Source organism: Nycticebus coucang, chromosome 15, assembly GCF_027406575.1.
Source record: "Nycticebus coucang isolate mNycCou1 chromosome 15, mNycCou1.pri, whole genome shotgun sequence".
In the NCBI taxonomy this organism is placed as follows: domain Eukaryota; kingdom Metazoa; phylum Chordata; class Mammalia; order Primates; family Lorisidae; genus Nycticebus; species Nycticebus coucang.
In genome coordinates this window covers 3132948-3152333 of record NC_069794.1, presented here as the reverse complement: position 1 = coordinate 3152333, position 19386 = coordinate 3132948, and the positions used below count along the sequence as shown (strand labels likewise).

The window sequence follows — 19386 nt, the reverse complement described above, 5'->3', positions numbered from 1 at the left end:
GTGGGCTTGCCGCTGTATCTCTGAGTCTGCAAAGAAAGAGGAAAAGCTAGTGACGGAAAGAGCCTCTTCAGTTCTAGAGTTTTACGGGAGCTTAGATTAAAACACCACCACTGTTCACAAATGGGAGCCACTCATCTATCTAAGGCAAACACGTGCATCTTTCACAATCTGGTGCTTGTTAAAATGTATTTAAACTCATAAAAGTAAATTATTAAGATGCCTCAGCTACTAAGTTCTAGGAACAGTGATTGAACACAAGTGGTTTGTCTCCACTACCCCAATTCTTAAATCAATTCTCCCATTTCTACAAAACACCAGGAGGGCTGTTACTCTCTCACACTGACTGAAACAGCCCAGAGATTAAGGAGCCAATGTCTTCTCGGGACTTTCCAGTCCCAGGGAAGAGGTGACATGACCACTTTGTCTGTTCATCTGTTATTGTTCATATGTAAGGCGTTCACCCTGAAATGATTACTACAGTCCAGCAAATTAACACGTCCATCACCTCACTTAGGGACCCCGTGTGGGGATGAGTGGTAAGAGTCCCCCAGTCTAATCTCTCGGCAAAATGTCAGTACCCCAAACCGTAGTATTAGCACAGGCCCCCGCTGTGCCTCGGAGCCCCGGGTCTGCACCCATTCACCTTCCTCCTCTGCTCTCCCCAGTCACCACACGCTACTCTGCTTTCATGTGTTCCTCAAAAAAAAAAAAAAGCCCCACACATAAGTGAGATCATGCAGTATTTTCCTTTTTATGTCCGGCCTATCTCACTTACCATAATGTCTTCCAGATTCACCCCTCTTGTCAAAATTGGCAGGACTCACTTTCAAGAATAACATTTTCCTGTGTGTGTGTGTAGTACCCCTCCCCCGCTCTCGCTTTCTCTCTGTCTCTGATACCTACGTGGTGTGTCTGCCACAGTTTCATTATCTGTCATCATCCGTGGACGTCAGGCTGTGGGGAGCAAGGCTGCCCTGAGCACAGCAGTGTGTACACCTCCACCAGGTGCTGACTTCCTCTCCTCGGCATGTCCACCCAGCACAGGGGTGGCCGGGCCACACAGCAGTTCTATTTCTAGTTTTTGAGGCACCTCCATACTGTTTTCCATAATGGCAGCACTAATTTATATGCCCACCGACAGCTGCAAGGGTTCCCCTTTCTCCAAGGGTGCCTCATCCCCTCGACACTTGCCACCTCCTGTCTCTTAGTAACAGCCATCTTAACAAGGGTGAGGTGACATCTCATTGTGGTCGTGATTTTCGTTACCCATATGTTGAGTACCTTTCATATACCTGTTGGCCATTAGTGTAGTTTCTGGGTTTCGTTTCTTTGGGGGCTTTTTATGGAAAAAGAATGACCTCTTCAGAACATATGCCCTTTTTCTTTTTTTGCAGTTTTTGGCCGGGGCTTGGTTTGAACCCGCCACCTCCAGCATATGGGGCTGGCGCCCTACTCCATTGAGCCACAGGCACCACCCCATATGCCCATTTTTTAATTGGGTTGTTTTTTTTACGATTGAGTTGTGTAAGCTCCTTATATTTTTTTGTTATTCACCTCTAGTCACGTATGATTTGCAAACATCTTCTCTCATTTCATAGGCTGTTTCTGCACTTGGTTGATTGTTTCCTTTGCTGCACGAAGCCTTTGGTTTGATGTAGTCCTGTTTATTTTTTCCTTGGTCATTTGAGCTTTCTACATAATGTGCAAAGTATTGTGGCACAGGACAATACCAAGAAGCTTTTCCCTTATGTTTCCTTCCAGGATTTCACAGTTTCTTCTACTTTTACAGTTGCATGACTTAGGTTCATATCTTTACTTCATCTTGAACTGATTTCTTTTGAGACAGAGTCTCACTATGTCACCCTCGGTAGAGTGCCATGACACTGCTGTCACAGCTCACAGCAACCTCAAACTCTTGGGCTTAAGTGATTCTCTTGCCTAAGCCTGTCAAGTAGCTGGGACTGTAGGCGTCCATCACAACACCCTGCCATCTTTTTGTTGCAGTTGTCATTGTTGTTTAGCTGGCCTGGGCTGGGTTTGAACCTGCTAGCCCTGGTGCATGTGGCCAGTGCCCTAACCACTGAGCTATGGGTGCCAAGCCTGAGCTGATTTCTGTGTGTGGTGTAAGACAAAGGTTTGGTCTCATTCTTTTGCACACGGGTATCCAGTTTTCCCAACACTATTTATTTCAGAAACTATTCTTTCTTCATCAACACATGCAAATCGGTTGACGTGATAGGCGACGTAACAGAATGAGAGGTAAAGTCCATGTGGTCGCCACGACAAATACAGAATAAGGCATTTGACGCAGCTGTGCATACTTTTATGATAAAAACGTTCAACAAAATAGGCCTAGAAGGAGATTTTCTAGGCCCTTTATGAAAATTCCACGGCTTATATGATACTCCATAAGGAAAAACGGAGCTTTTCCTCTAAGATCTGGTACCAAGCAAAGATGCCCCCTCTGACTACTTCTATTCAACATAGCACTAGGCGTGCTAGCCGGGGCATCAGACGAGAACACAGCTGAAAGGAGGCCGTCAGATCATCCCTGTTCACAGCCCCATGACTGTCCACATAAAATTCCCTGAAGACTCCACTAGAAAACACTCCTAGAACTAATGGATGATTCAGTAAAACAGCAGGATACACAATCAGCACAGAAAAAACAGATGCGGTCCTTTTCACTGATACCGATCTTGCCAGAAAAGAAATCAAGAAAACAATCTGATTTACAATAACATCCAAAAGAATACATTTAATGAAGAAAGTGAAAGATCTGAAAACTGTAAGACATTGACAAAAAAAAAGAAATTGAAGAAGACTCAGTGAGTGGGAGGACGCTCTGTGATCAGACACTGGAAGTATTAATACTGTGAATGTTCACACTGCCCAGGCCACACACAGAGTCGATGCAATTCCTTCCCAAAATGCCAAAGGGATGTTTCCCAGAAATAAAAATAACCAATTCTAAAATGTGGATGGAACCCCACAGGTCTCCAAATAGCCAAAACAATCTTAAGAAAGAAAAACAAAAGTGATGCGACTTGAAGCTTTCTCAACAGCCTTCCCGAAACACGCTCATTTCTCAACCTAAATGGAAGAACACCTCCACCTCCTCCTCCCCAGGGCAAACGAAGCTTCCTCGTGGGAATCAGCCGTCCCCTGGGGCATCCCCTACTTACTGGACCCCTGGAGGGATTGGCTGTGCCCTCAGAGTCTGTCCTTGTAAAGACAGCAAGAACACTCAACAGAAAGAGAACTGGAAGAAGCAAGCAGGAGGAGGTTTATCACAGCCCAGCTGACTCTTCCCAACCTTCGCCTGCCCTGTGCTCACGGACTGCCTGCCCGCCCTCGCCATGAATAGGAGACAGGCAGACAGAGCCCCATCCTCCATGCCCAGTGACCCTGAGGCCTCCGCAGATTGCACCGAGGTTCCTGCCTAGAGGGTTGAAATTCATCCCCAGAGCCTCGGAACATCTCACAGACCCCTCTTCTCTACTGTGGAGCCCACCCCTGAGGACAAGTGGGGCCTTATTCACTTTCCAGCTTCGCCCAGAGTGGGTGGCGCAGCAGGGAACCTTCCAAACTTCACTGCTGTCCCCTCCAGGGCCCTGCTGCACAAACCTGGCCTCTCTTCCCACAGCCCAGTTTGCTGGGTCCAGAAGCACTTACACACTCACACTCCCTCTCACACATTCACATACACACACTCGCGTGCACACACACAGTTTGAACCTCTAAGAATCTGCACATCCTGTTGGGTACAGACAGGGAAATGGGCCACTTCACGTCACCTCATATGAACATGAAATGTTCACGAAATCCCAAGAGAGTAGATGTGTGAATAATAAAGACGCCCCCAGGGTAGCACTGAGGCTTCTTCTCCCTCTCCTGGCCCTCAGCATCTCCCACCGGCTAGAACGGCTCTCTTTCCACTGACCAGCATTGGGAAATGGTTTTCAGGAAGAGTGAATGTCACCTCTTTCCTGGGGGAAAAATATCTTAGACCTCCTTAACTAAAAATCACAAAAGGAGCCACCCTATTAATTCTTACCTTTTAACGGGAATTTTTATTTAAACAATGTTTCTCTAAGTCTGGGCACAGTGGCTCACACCTGTAATCCCAACACTCTAGGAGGCCGAGGTGGGTGGATCACTAGAGCTCAGGAGTTTGAGACCTGCCTGAGCAAGAGCAAGACCCTGTCTCCACTTAAAAAAAAAAAAAAACAGCTGGGCATTGTGGTGGGTGCCTATCTTCCCAGCTCCTTGGGAGGCTGAGGCAGGAGGATTGCTCAAACCCAAGAGAGTTTAAGGTTGCTGTGAGCTGTGATGCCATGGCACTCTACCCAAAACAAACAAACCAAAACAAATGAATGTACCTCTAAGCACAGAGATCACTCACCTTTTCCATTATGTTTTTTAAAAAGTAAAAATAAAACTCTTTCTGTCCTTTGCCTATAACCATTTCTTGCTAATCAATGTTGTTAAAGCAGTGGTCCCCACACTTTGGGGCACCAGGGATAGTTTCACAGACCACAGAAAGCCATTTTTCCATGGCAGCTGGAGGGCGGATGGGAGAGAAGACAGAGCTCAGGCCGTGATGGGAGCAATGAGGAGCAGCTGTAAATACAGATGAAGAGTCTCTCACTCCGGCACTGCTCACCTCCCGCTCTGTGGCCCTGTTCCTCACAAGGCCGTGCACTAGAACACAGATGGGTTTTGTGGAAGATTATTTTGCCATAGACAGGGTAGGGGCAGGGATGGGACAGAAGGCTGAGGCCAGGTGGAGATGCTGTGTGGTTCTGAACAGGTACCAGTCTCCAGCCCAAGGGTGGGGCCCGCAGATTTAAAGATATCTGTAGAAATTGCAGTTACAGATATAACAGTCTAGGAGCTTTTCAGAAGCCGACCACATATGAGGGATTCTTCAGTCCTCACCACCAGATGTACTAGTGGCCCAGTTCGGACGGAAATGCGAGCCTCAGCACTTTGTGGATGAGCACAGGATTTGGAGATGGGCTTTCAGCTGCACCTCCATCCCTCCCAGCTGCACTGGGCAACCCAACTCACCAGCTAACACCAGCTTTGTGAAGTATTTAACTTTAAGAATTTACCAAACGAACAGTTCATGTTGAATGAAATCTAACTGGAAACAGATTTACTTAAAATTCTAAAATTCTCAGTGAGACCACAACCGTTTTGGGGGGACATTCAGACAAAGTGGCCCCTGAAAGCAGGTGACGGGGTCCCCCATCACTTCGTAGATTAATGGAATGTCGAAAGCATGTACCATTTAAGCCCCGCGCTAAGGCGTGTGCTTAGATAGCAGCATTCAGCTCAGTACTCCCACATGGCTACTTCCCCAGTCTCTTGAGCCGAATAATAATCATTACCAGTCTCATTTTGCCGCCTGCAATATGCAGTAATTAAAAATGCAATATATTTGTCACTCATACAAAATACCATACTTGGTTTCTGTAGGAATCTCAGGGCCTCCAAGAACAGAGAAAGGGGTCTGCAGTCTCACCTGCTCTGCCAAGGGCACCTCCAGAGCACTGTGAGGTCACTCCAGCCCACTCCCCACCCACCCACCTTTTCTTTAGCTTGAAAACATGATTGTATTAAAATTTAATGACCTTGATGTCTCAATGAGGAGGTGATTTCCTAAGTACTAAACTCAGAGTCAGAGAGCTGGTTCACGGCCTGGGAACGGGCAGAGCCAGCCCATGAGAATGTGTTGCTGCCCACATCCTGGGTCATTTACTACTTCTTGGAAATAGTCTTGGTCAAGGACCGACTCTCGGGGCAACGTTTGCAGCACCTGTCCTGCGAAGAGAAGAAGCAGGGAGGCGCGTCCAGGGTGAATGACACTTGAGAGGGGGTCTTCTTCTGCTCAGTGGCTGCCCAGTGTAAGCCATTTTTGAGCAGTATTTTATCTCGTGGCCTCTACAAAATAACAGGAAAAAATAATTTCTTCTCCCTAAGCAGCCTCTATGCCTCCCAGGAAAGAAATATTCAAACAACACGTCCAAAAGCTCCTGGCCTGAGAGATCTCAAAACATCTAAGTGCTTAGCACCACGTGGACAGCACGTGGCCGAGGGGCCCCGTCAATCCACCACCAGGCCTGGGCAGCCCACCGGCAGTGCAGACTCTGCCCCAGAGCCAGACGGGAAACTCCACACACACGGTGGCTCTGTGCACTTCTGAACGGTGGGAGTGATAGTGCTCACTGCTCAAACTTCACGCACAGATTTAATTACCCAGCACTCCACCTCTCCGCCTCACCAGGCACAGTCATAAAGCCATAAATAATTTTGTCTGCGTCACAGTAACTTTCAGGATATCAAGTGAACAAGCAGCAACTGTTCAAGCCTACTTTTGAAAAACCATGTTAGGCCTCAGACTCCTCCGTTTCACCAGCAGCCCCAGGGTGACCAGCACATAAGCAGCACCCGAAGGTCCTGGGATGGCTTCTGTGGGGTCTCCATGGCAGTCACGCAAAGTAATTTAATTTTTAAAAATTGTTGGAGTGCTTTACATTTGAAGTCTTTTAAGAGATTTAGAGATAAACACACACATACCAGCTTTACATGTAGGCAGGCACGTACAACCACGGGAGATAAAAATACGTATATGTTAGGCCTTCAAAAGGTCTGCGGGAAACAGCCTGGTTGAAATGCCCTTGTTTCCAGACTGCCATGGATGTCTTGGCCCTCGCTCCGACTGGAGATGGGCCTGTAGATAGCATTCCCCTGCTCCATGCCTGTGGTCCAGCCTCCCGCTGAGCCATGCCCATCTATCTCCCACCACACTCCACCAGCAAATGGACTCTTGCCCACCACACCCTGACGAAACTGTCACCACACCCTACCTGAGGATGACAACAAGAAACTCCCAAATGACTCCCCAGTGAGTGTCATCCAGGCCCCATCCAGCTCCACCTTCCATCACTTCCTTCAAAGTGACAGGATATCCTTGCCATGAGGCGCTCAGCTTGCTGGGATGAACACATGTGCCCTCCACCCTCAGGGGTGACGGTCTCATCAGGGCTGGATGTGGACAAGGGCTCCCAAGGCTGCACATTCTCACCCACATTCATCGTTTTTCAGGGTTAAAAGAAAATTCAGCCGTTTGGGGGGCCTCCTCTGTGTGCTACTGAAGTCCCCCACTCTCTTCTACAAATATTACACTAGAATGGTCTTCTCTCCAGACCCCTAATTATACCTGCATAGACCCTAATTCCACATAAAGTCATGTGCTGAGGTCCCAGGTGAATGTGAATTAGTCACCACAAGTAGGAAGTGTAAGTGAGACTTCACTTTTCCCATGTGGATATCCAGTGCCAGTATAATTTGTGAAAATGACTTGTTTTCCCCAAATGAGTTGTTTGGGAAACCATATGTTGTTTCATGTTTACCAAATATTCCATATTCTTACTGATTTTTTGGTCTGCCAGTTCTGCCAATGATTGAAAGAGAAATGTGGAAATCACTGAATTACATTTGTGGGTTTGCCTATTTCTCCCCCAATTATGTCATTTTTCCTTGCATAATTTAAAGTTCTGGTATTAGGAGCACACACGCCTAGGGTCAGCGTGTCTGAGGTTCTGTGTTGGGAGCACACACGCCTAGGGTCAGAGTGTCTGAGGTTCTGTGTTAGGAGCACACACACCTTGAGTCAGAGTGTCTGAGGTTCTGTGTCAGGAGCACACACACCGAGAGTCAGCGTGTCTGAGGTTCTGTGTTGGGAGCACACACCTAGAGTCATTGTGTCTGAGGTTCTGTGTTAGGAGCACACACACCTAGAGTCAGCGTGTCTGAGGTTCTGTGTTGGGAGCACACACCTAGAGTCATTGTGTCTGAGGTTCTGTGTTAGGAGCACACACACCTAGAGTCAGCGTGTCTGAGGTTCTGTGTTAGGAGCACACACACCTTGAGTCAGAGTGTCTGAGGTTCTGTGTCAGGAGCACACACACCGAGAGTCAGCGTGTCTGAGGTTCTGTGTTAGGAGCACACACACCGAGAGTCAGCGTGTCTGAGGTTCTGTGTTGGGAGCACACACCTAGAGTCATTGTGTCTGAGGTTCTGTGTTAGGAGCACACACACCTAGAGTCAGCGTGTCTGAGGTTCTGTGTTGGGAGTACACACACCTAGAGTCATTGTGTCTGAGGTTCTGTGTTAGGAGCACACACACCTAGAATCAGCGTGTCTGAGGTTCTGTGTTAGGAGCACACACGCCTAGAGTCAGCGTGTCTGAGGTTCTGTGTTGGGAGCACCCACACCTAGAGTCAGAGTGTCTGAGGTTCTGTGTTAGGAGCACACACACCTAGAGTCAGCGTGTCTGAGGTTCTGTGTCAGGAGCACACACGCCTAGAGTCAGCGTGTCTGAGGTTCTGTGTCAGGAGCACACACGCCTAGGGTCAGCGTGTCTGAGGTTCTGTGTCAGGAGCACACACGCCTAGGGTCAGCGTGTCTGAGGTTCTGTTAGGAGCACACACACCTGCAGTCAGTGTGTCTGAGGTTCTGTGTTAGGAGCACACACACCTAGAGTCAGCGTGTCTGAGGTTCTGTTAGGAGCACACACACCTGCAGTCAGTGTGTCTGAGGTTCTGTGTTAGGAGCACACACACCTAGGGTCAGCGTGTCTGAGGTTCTGTTAGGAGCACACACACCTGCAGTCAGTGTGTCTGAGGTTCTGTGTCAGGAGCACACACGCCTAGGGTCAGCGTGTCTGAGGTTCTGTGTCAGGAGCACACACGCCTAGGGTCAGCGTGTCTGAGGTTCTGTGTCAGGAGCACACACGCCTAGGGTCAGCGTGTCTGAGGTTCTGTGTTAGGAGCACACACGCCTAGGGTCAGCGTGTCTGAGGTTCTGTGTTAGGAGCACACACACCTGCAGTCAGTGTGTCTGAGGTTCTGTGTTAGGAGCACACACACCTAGAGTCAGCGTGTCTGAGGTTCTGTGTTAGGAGCACACACACCTGCAGTCAGTGTGTCTGAGGTTCTGTGTTAGGAGCACACACACCTGCAGTCAGTGTGTCTGAGGTTCTGTGTTAGGAGCACACACACCTAGGGTCAGCGTGTCTGAGGTTCTGTGTTAGGAGCACACACACCTGCAGTCAGTGTGTCTGAGGTTCTGTGTTAGGAGCACACACACCTAGAGTCAGCGTGTCTGAGGTTCTGTTAGGAGCACACACACCTGCAGTCAGTGTGTCTGAGGTTCTGTGTTAGGAGCACACACACCTAGAGTCAGCGTGTGTTTCACTCCCTGTTCTTCATTTAGCTAATTTCCCTTTTTCTACATTCAAATGCATGGATCTTTTCTTCAGCAGTATCTAATCTGCTGGAACACAATTCAGAAAATTTTTCATTTCACATGTTATATTTGTCCATTTTAGATTTTTGTTTTACTCTCTTTAGCAGTTTTATTTTTCTGTTAAAATCTCCACTGTTCACTATTTTGTCTCTCCCCTGGGTCTTTGAATGTATTTGTGTTGGTTGCTCTGCTGTCCTTCCTGCTACTTTTGAACCATCTGTCCTCCCTACCTGTGTTTCTATTGACCTTTTTCCCTTTAGACCATAACTTACATTTTCTTGTTTCTTTTAGCCTTCAGTGATTTTTTTAAATGATGTGCTTATTACAGATGCCATAAAGCTGAAGTTCTGGGTTCTGCTGCTTCCTTTTGAGGAATGTTTTACCTGCTCTGGAAGGCAGTTGGTTTATTGGTGGGACTGGTTGGCCTTTCAAAGTTTACTTGTAAGTTTTGTTCAAGTAGCTCCAGGATATTCTGTACTCTACGACTGAGGGAAGTCTTCGTCTTCCCTGCATCTCAGCAGAACGCCAGATGTGTAGTGAGATTTCTCCATCTGACAGTGGGAATTCCGGTTTCTTCCAGTTCAGCACTGTCCCAGTGTCTCAGAGCCTTGATTCTATACTAGGCTCGGGAAGTCTGCAGACTCAAGGGAACTCCTGTGTAGATTTCTCCAGATCCTCTTAAATATCCTGCTCCAAACATCGCCCCTCCCTCACAAACCCTCACCTCTAAACTGTCTCCTCAACTCGGCACCATCATGCCATGCATGGGCCCTGTGTTCCTGTACCACGTTCCAGAGGCAGAGCGAGCCCTGGACAGAAGCCCGGGCATCGCAGCTCACACCACAGTCCTCCTGGGGACCACATCCTTTGCTGGAGTTACCCAGTGACTGAAAACAGTTGCTTTATGTGTTCGCTTCAGATTTTTAATTGTTTATGGAAGAGGGATAGTTTAGTACCAGTATTCTGTTGTGTCCTCATAAGTAGGTTTTAATTAAAACTTTTCTACCTTCTTAAAACGAAAGCTCTGTAGTTTATAGTGGCTTCCTTTTCTGTTTTTTCGGGCTGCCAGGGCAGTCAAAAATAAATCACATAATGGAACATACCTTGTGCTCAGCCTACTTACTTGCTTTTTTCTTTACCTTAATTTCCATTTTATTGTGCAGTGTGTAGGCAAGGCATTCAAGGAAGGTGTGAGCCCACAGAACCCTGGTCAATTGATTAAATTCCTTCCATTTGATCCCTGCTATCACAGTTCCACTTTACCACATCCTGTCCCAACTGGTGTCACTGTGACTGCCAAACTTCCCTTAGTCCATAGGCTGAGTAAATTTACCGACTTGGCATCCTCTCTAATCTTTGCAACCAAACCAAACAAAACCACCTTTTGCTCATGTTTCCACCAAAATAAAAACTCCCCAGAGCTCTGCATGCCCTGCGTGTCCTCTGCAGTGCCTCAGCGCAGGGGACAGTCAGTGCTGTCAATGCTGTCTGTACAGGGTAGTCTTTACATTCAAACCCTGGCTGAGTAAGGAAGGAAACCACAGTCTCACCAAAAGGGAGCTTTGGTGAGCCTGTCCCGTCAGCATGGCTGTTCACTGCCGAACAAGGAAAGGATCAATCAGTGATCCTCTCTCATCCTGAAACCCGGCCAAGGGCTTGCAGCAGGGTAAATCATCACTCATCTGGCATGACCTAGCAACGCAGGTCAAACAAATGTCCCACCTGCCAAAATCCTGAGCCGGACATCTCAACCCTGGCACACTGGGATCTGATGGCATCGTGAACTGTTGCCCTTGCCCTTTCTCTATCTCCAGCCCATTTTCTTTTCCTACGGCAGCTTTTAATTTGGTGTTGGAAGTGCTTTAGCACTTCAGCTCTTTGTTCTCTGAGCTTGTAAAACAATTACACAGCTGGGTGCTTCTGAGCAAGGGGCTCTGCCTTGGTAGTGAAGACACGGCCAGGAAGGGCAGGGAAGCCGTGGTGTCAACACTGAACTGCACTCCCGAGCCTGGCAGCTGCCCACTCATCTTCCTAATTGGGTTCTCCAGAAAAGCAGGAGCCACAGAGACGGTAGAGAACAGGTAGATGGATAGATCTGGAGTTTGCTCCTGTGATCGTAAGCACTGGCAAATCCAAAATTGATGGAGCAGGTGGGCAGGCTGGAGACTCATCAGGAGTTCATGCCGCAGTGTGCAGGCTGAAGCCCTTCTCAGGAAGCCTCAGATTCCTTTATGGCCTTTAGCAGACAGCATGCGGCCCATCCACCTCAGGAGTAGAATCTCCGTTATGAAGGTCAAGTGATGGCAAAGCCAAGCACATCCACACAGCACCTCCCAGCTAGGCTTAGATTCCCATCAGAGTGAATAACAGGCCCAGAGACAAGGGCCTGCAGACAAGTAAAACAAAGAATCACAGGCACCTCCCAACCCACAGAACCATCGAAGAAGGGCAGAGCCAATGAAAGAAATCCCAGGACCATCCTGTTAGGAAACACCAGAAACAAAATTCAGTTTTCAGTCACGGAAGGCTGCAGGCCTGCGCACTGGGAGAATCCAAAGAGAAAACCCCATTCTGGAAGATTCCTCATGGGCATGGGCTGGTCTTTTACTTCCTCAAGGTGATGATTTGGGACTCGGAGCAAAGAGGCAAGACTCTTCTTTAGATAAGCTGGTGATTCAGCTCAGGGATGGTTTTGAGTGTATGAACAGAAAAGATTTTGTGGGAAAAAAACACTGCCCGTCTGATACCCACGCGGTTCTCCTGGGAGGAAATGGGTTGTGTTCTCACACTTTCTGCTCTCTCAGACCAGTGGTTCTCAACCTTCCGAATGCCGTGATCTATTTTCATTGTTACAAAGGGGTCACGACCCACAGGTTGAGAACTGCTGTCATAGACCCACTTGTGCTTCCCAGGTTCAACACACTTCCAAGTCCATGGTTGCTTTTGGGTTTTTTTTGGTTTTTTTGGGGTTTTTTTGGCCGGGGCTGGGTTTGAACCCACCACCTCTGGCATATGGGACTGGCGCCCTACTCCTTGAGCCACAGGCACCACCCCCATGGTTGCTTTTGTTTCTCAACAAAACTTTGTGAGACTACAGGAGGCAGGTAAAGGCCCCCCACATAGATGACGTCCCCGGGGTCACACGTTCAGCCCCAGAGACATGACTCAGGGCCTCTGGGTCTGCCCGTAGCACTTTCCCTCTTGTCCTTGTGAAGATGTTCTCTGTAACTCCGAAGGGGTGGAAGGCAAAACTACTCACGTACATGTTCCTGAACACATGTTTTAAAGGGATGGGCTTCATACTTCAAGGCAAGAACAGCAGAAAGCCATGGACGTATAGTAAAGTGGTCCCCTCGCCAGTTCTCCAAGAAACGAAATCAAAACAAGACTCCACTTTTCACTTTGTGAACTGCTGAGATGTGTTTTGGCTGGGGTTTTCAGGGGTGCTGTTCCTCAGGAGTCTCACCCTCACACTGCCCCCCACCTCCCCTTAGGACATTCCATCCTGAACTTCTCATACGTGTCTTGATTTTCTGTCAAAAGAGCTTATTTCTGTGTCTAATTTTGTCTTTAAAAGCATGGGAGAGAGAAGTTTTTCAGTCATCTGGAAGGACAAGGAATCAAATGCCCAGAAAAAGTGTGGTTGGTCTCCCTGGGGCAGGCTGTACCCCTCAGGTTGGTCTCCCAGGGTGGGCTGTACCCCTCAGGTTGGTCTCCCAGGGTGGGCTGTACCCTTCAGGTTGGTCTCCCCAGGGTGGGCTGCACCCCTCAGGTTCGTCTCCCAGGGTGGGCTGTACCCCTCAGGTTGGTCTCCCCGGGGTGGGCTGTACCCTTCAGGTTGGTCTCCCTGGGGTGGGCTGTACCCCTCAGATTGGTCTCCCCGGGGTGGGCTGCACCCCTCAGGTTGGTCTCCCAGGGTAGGCTGTAACCCTCAGGTTGGTCTCCCCGGGGTGGGCTGTACCCCTCAGGTTGGTCTCCCTGGGGTGGGCTGTACCCCTCAGGTTGGTCTCCCAGGGTAGGCTGTAACCCTCAGGTTGGTCTCCCCGGGGTGGGCTGTACCCTTCAGGTTGGTCTCCCCGGGGTGGGCTGTACCCCTCAGGTTGGTCTCCCAGGGTGGGCTGTACCCCTCAGGTTGGTCTCCCCGGGGTGGGCTGTACCCCTCAGGTTGGTCTCCCCGGGGTGAGCTGTACCCCTCAGGTTGGTCTCCCAGGGTGGGCTGTACCCCTCAGGTTGGTCTCCCAGGGTGGCTGTACTCCTCAGAAACATGCTGAGAACCTGCTGGAACTGCTATATTCTGTCTTTGGAGAACAGAAAGAGCAGAAGCCCAGGATGGCAAGAAGGAAATTGTTTCTTTCATCCTCATTACTTTTGTAGTTTATACAGTATGACTATTCACCCAGAAGGAATACACAACCATGTCAGATTATGTGTGAGCCACACACATCAAGCCACCTTGAACTCCGGGAATCTCGCTGCATCCCTGATCCGCGTCCCTCCACTGGGAGTTCATTCTGCCACAGCCCCCTGGTCTCTGCCCACATCAATTTGAGGATCTCAACAAGGAAATTATGTCCTTGGCAAATATAAAGCCCCCATTAATTGTGCACAACAAGACTATCATACTCCTTAAAATTGTCCTTGGTCACATAAAGAATAGAAAAGAAAAGTTGGGCAATAAAGGCTTTTCTGGTTTTTTGTTTTTGTTTTTTACAAACAACGAATGCACCAGGAAATGAAATGAAAGTGCAGAATCAAACCAACTTTAAAGATAACTTATCCCTATAAAGTCAGAAACGATACGATTAGCACATAGGATCACACAAATACTAAAAAAATTAAACTAAGGTATTAGTATAAACAAAGTTAAAACACCATTTTGGAAAAAATATTTGCAAATATTCACAACATAAGATATACTTTTTCTTATACAAATTTAATTTTCTTATTATAATTTTCTTATTATACAAATACTTCTAACAGATCTACAAAGAAAAAAATGTAGTAAACTTGTACAAAAATAAGTAAAGTTAGGCGAGGCCTGGTGGCTCATGCGTGATCCCTGCGCTTTGGGAAGCTGAGGAGGGGATCACTTGAGCCCAGGAGCTCGAGGCTGTAGGGAGCTGTGATCACACCACTGCGCTCCAGCCTGGGCAACAGAGAGGACCTGGTCTCAAAACAAAACAAAAAAGAATTAAAGGGAAAATAGGAAAAATCACTTCACAGTGTCCCAATTCACTCATCAATTTTAAAGTATTTTGGACAATAAAAATGTGAAATGTTATTTGGTTTTACTCACCAACTATGACTCATGTGCAGCATTTCACTGCAAGATTGAAGGGCCCAGGAGTATCTGTCATGCTCCTTAACGTGCCTTCGCCCACCCTGCAGGAGGACAAGTTCTCCGGAGAGCAGATCCCGCGAGGATCCCCTTTCCACCTCCCTCTTGTTCCGGGGGTGAGAACGACGCCCAGAAGAAACAGAACATTAGAGTCATACTTATTTTAAAGGTTGAAAATATCTCATAAAATAATTTTAGTCATAGGCTTAGGAAGCATTTTTGTTTTTTCTTTCACTGTTTTGGAAAAATTAAAATGTGTTTTCCTGTTTGGCAGAGGTAACCCAGAAGTTCTCATCATGTGAAATCAGGGGTAAATGCCTTAATGCTTGAGGTTGTGCTTACTCGGGAAGGTACAGATGAAATAGGAAAGACCTGAAATGTGCCCATTTCAGACAGGCGTGATACATACAGGGCAGGGGTGGCCCAAGAGAGATGACAGGGACACAGATTCTTCACAATTCCCTGCAGCATGAAAAAATCAAAAAGTTTGTTGTGATAAGGAAAGACACTTCAAATCACCCAGAAATGTCAGATTTGGGACAACATTAAAAAAAATACAGATGAAAGCCATGAGCACTTTTGTTTAACTCAGCTGACGACAACTGTGTGGAGGAAAGCCCACCCTCCCTGTCACCCGAGCACTGTCTGTACCACCTGGAGCAGGACATTCTGACTCCCCTGTCATCCTTCAAAGCCTGGACCATGGTCCGTGATGACTGCTTTCCTGGTGACTGAAATTCTTCTGATAGAATGGGGGAAGCCCTCTGCCCACATCTCTCTTCCCACAGCCTCTCATTCCCTAATCCTCCCACTCTCTTCCCACCCGAGGCTCAGAATCCAGGAGTCTATGGAGGGCACTGGAGCCCTGGGCTTTGCAGCAGCTGCTGCGCACCGGCTGGTAGGGATGGGCAGGACTTCAGCGGTCATTCACATGACTGTGGCAGCCCCTCCCCCCTGCACCTGATTGCACCTGGGCCATGTTTCCGAGGTGTGACCCATGGCACCCTGTGCCCTGAGATGCTCCCAGTAAAAGTGCTTTGGAACAAATAGTTGGGGGAGACACTGCAGTGGAACCCACCGCATTACATACACAATTTCTGAGACGTCCTGCAAGGGGGAAAGTACCTGTTTATCTTTCACTCCACTTTTCCTGACGTTATTGGACCTCAGCTGTCTTTTCATACTACACTCATTGGCACTCCAGAACCGAAGTCTCAGCACACTCATCTTTGGAACAATGTTCTGTACGATTCCAGAAAATGAAGCATCTCTGCCACGCGGATCTCCAGAATGGGAAAAAGCCCTGAATGGAAAATGCGGACTTGGGGCATTTTGGTGACTTTAGTGCCCTTGTAGAGAAAAAACATCACTCACCAGTTTATATCTCTCCAAAACCCAGCCGTGGCTAAGCTTGCACTCCAAGGTCCACTCCAGTGAAATCCACGGTGACAAAAAAGATGTCAATCTGAGCTCAAAGGGCCAGGAAACCAATGAGGTTTTACCTTAACTAAGTGCTCACAGCCTGCTGGGGTGATGGTGCTGGGACCGGTTGTGTTAGAGTGAGCCAGTTCTGGGTGACCCCAGCCCCCCAACTGCTGAGCAGTCTTGGAGATTAGGGGTGTCTGGCTTAGCAACACAAGGGAAATGCAGAAATCTCTGGGCACAAAGGTGCGAGCAGGCAGTGGAGCCGCAGAGGTGGCAGGTGGAAGGATGTGGCCCAAAATGTTGCTGGGGAAAGAGGCAATAGCAACTGTGTAACATAGAAGGCACTGTGAAGCCAAACGCAGCAGGTGACCCAGGGACACGTCTGCGTTCAGCCCTGCATGTCAACCCATGTGTCACTCTCCAGAGTCCCGTATCATAAAGATAATCTGCATCCTACAGAGAAGGGAAGGGAGGTGCAGAGGGAGGCAAGGTGCTGTGCCCTCAACCACACACAGGTAAGTGGTAAATTTGAGGCTCGGGGCTGCAGAATTGGCGCCACTGCAGCTGGCTCTTCTCTTTGCTAGAGGAGGGTCACAGGTGAGTCAGGAACTCGGAACCCCAGGAAAGGTGTCCACATGGTCCAGCGGAGGGCATTCTGTCTGCCCCTCTTCTGCTCAGGTCATGTGGGGGCAAATCATCCCCACCGCCACCCAGCAGCAGACTCTGGACCTGAGGTTGTCCCCCCAGAGATGGAAGAAAAGCCCGAAGCTCACAAATCTGAGTCCAGGAGGGTCTTGCCAGCGGTGGCCCAGGGCCGGGCAGGTGCAGAGTTCCCCAGGCAGCTGGACCTTGCGAGGCCTCTATATGGGGCTCCTACTGCCAGGCACCCCCAGGGCTCAGCTCCCACGGCTCAGCTCCCGGGGCTGGGAGGGCAGCAGCTTTGGCTCTGAGAGTCTGAGGAGGGGCTCGGATGGGCAGGGGCTCGGTGGACAGGGGTTTGGTTGGGCAGGGGCTCGGGTGAGAGCACAGGAGACATCAGGAGGTCAGAGCCAGGTTGCAAGAATTCACACTTCTGTGAGTTCCCAGATGCTGGTGCCACTGGTACAGAGATCTGTCTTGGGGACCACTGGCCAGCAGCATCTCTGGTGACTCAGCAGGCCCTCCCCTCCTCACATCACCCCCACCTTCCCCTCCTTTCCCAGGGTGCTCTCACCACCCTCTCTGGATGTGGCTGAGGCTATTTCCAGGAAAGCCTCTACAGCCTCATCTGGGTGTCTCCTGGAAGAAAAGGCCCTTTTCCATGTTGCCTGCCCTCCCCACGGGCCACACCCAGAATAGGCTACACGTGCTGGCAGAGGGACCACACCCAGCCCACTCACACCCAGTGTCCCCAACTACTGACTGAGGAGCAGAATGACCGGGCACCCTTGCTGCAGTCCATAGCCCCCTCCCGGAGGTGCTGTTCCAACTCCCTCACTGTGGGGCCTGCTCAAACCCCTAACTCAGCCAAACCCCAGGCAGTGTGGGCAGGCAACCATGCTGCTCACTGTTTACCTGTGACAAGGAGCTCTACTAATAATTCATTCAGTGATAAAAGACATAAAGGGGAACTGTCCCAGGAAAGTCAGCCTGCGTGGCCTGTTCTCTCAGGCTAATGAGCCAGTCGCTAATAGCATTCTTGGGACAAGGGTCTGTCCTTGGCCCAGTCAGCTGCAGACAGAGTGACAGGGCCAGGGGGTAGTGTATGGCAGCCCACCACCAGGTGAGGACACAGCAAGGACCCAGCAGCTCCTTGCTGGTGTCAACAGGACTGGCCAGTAGCTGGCCTGGGCTATGCCATCAAACACGTGCCCAGCTTGCTAACAAAGAGTTTAGGGAGACCATCTGGGACCCTAATATTTACACTCCCAGGAGTATCGGGAAATGAGGATGGAGTCCGGGGACAGCACTCCCAAGGGACTCATCCAAGAGGTGCTGCAGACGCACAGGTTATAGTTTGGTGACACCTGAAAATCAGTGCTGGACGGCCAAGGCTGCAGGAGACGCCTGGCAGAGGCTTGAGAATTTGGGGAGCAAAGCAGCATCAAATGAGATTAGAGGAGAGGAATAAGAGGAATCCCACCCATCTGACATGTGGCCCAGGACCAGTTCCATTACGCAGAGAGGGGAAGGAACTCTCCTGGTCTGTTCAGCTCCCCGCCTTGCCCTGAGCAGCCCCTGGCATCAGCTCCAGGAGCGTGCATCAGGGCTGTTCAACTCCACATTGCAAAGCTGCCCAGGGACAAAATCATTTTTTATTACCTTGTTTGTCTGAGAAAATTTCCTCCAAATTCCAGACGACAGACTCAAACATGAACTGTGGGCCATAACCCCTTTGCAAGTTGTAACTGTCAGGGGAAGAGAGCACAGATCTGACCCCCGAGACGTAAACAAGTTGGCCTGGTCCCTGCCGGCAGTGACAGGAGCTGCCTGTGTCATAAACAAGGCAGGGACAAGAATCACTGCAGTAGAGACTTTAGAGGAGGAAGTACGTGTTTTTCCTGAGCAACGACACCCTTATGAGCGACAGTGAGTGGCACTCAGTGATCAGAGACTGGAGTAATGAACACTAGGAAGCCCGGCCCGGGGCTCCCACGAAAAGCTAACTAGAGGGATTTCAAGCTGATGAACTCCAGATCAAAGCCCAGAGTCCTCTGATAAGATCGGGCACTCATTAACAGGACACAGTGTCATCAACTTATTTTTAGTCCAGGCACCGAATACTGTCAGTGTCACGTGATGGTCGTGTGACACAGGTGGCCTGGAATTAGGGCAGGCTTTGTTTTTCTCTGCTTGGGAGCAAAGTGCTGGGTTGATCTGAGCAGAATAGGAACAACTCCTGCTCAGCAGTGATTTCTTTTTTCCCCCAACTCCGGGGCTGTATTTTGGTGCAGATGCAGATAGCCATAAGGGGTTGGTTATGGGCTCTTCAGAGTTTAAAAATATACACCATCCCTTCATATACACATATGTATTTCAACATAAATTTTAGGAATACAAACTTCACACTGTAGGGTGGCGTCTGTGGCTCAAAGAAGTAGGGCACCAGCCCCATATGCTGGAGGTGGTGGGTTCAAACCCAGCCCCAGCCAAAACTGCAAAAAAAAAAAAAACTTCACACTGTATATTTAAAAAGTTGCTTGTTAGTTTTCCACTGCTCCTGTAATAAATTACCACAAACTTAGTTCTATGTTTAATGACACAAATTTATTATGTTACAGAGTTGGGTGTCTAAAGTTCAAAATGAATCTCACTGGCTAAACCCC

The 19386-nt window shown here is 49.0% G+C and overlaps 1 long non-coding RNA gene across 1 annotated transcript; it reads right to left on the bottom strand.

Moving 5' to 3' along the window:
* Positions 1-14645: 14645 nt before the first annotated feature.
* On the bottom strand, positions 14646-16990 carry LOC128566760 (uncharacterized). Its single transcript, XR_008374637.1, has 3 exons — positions 16031-16990; positions 15782-15939; positions 14646-15118 (listed from the first exon to the last, which is right to left on the bottom strand). It is a non-coding gene; the product is annotated as an uncharacterized LOC128566760 (long non-coding RNA).
* Between the last annotated feature and the right edge of the window lie 2396 nt (positions 16991-19386).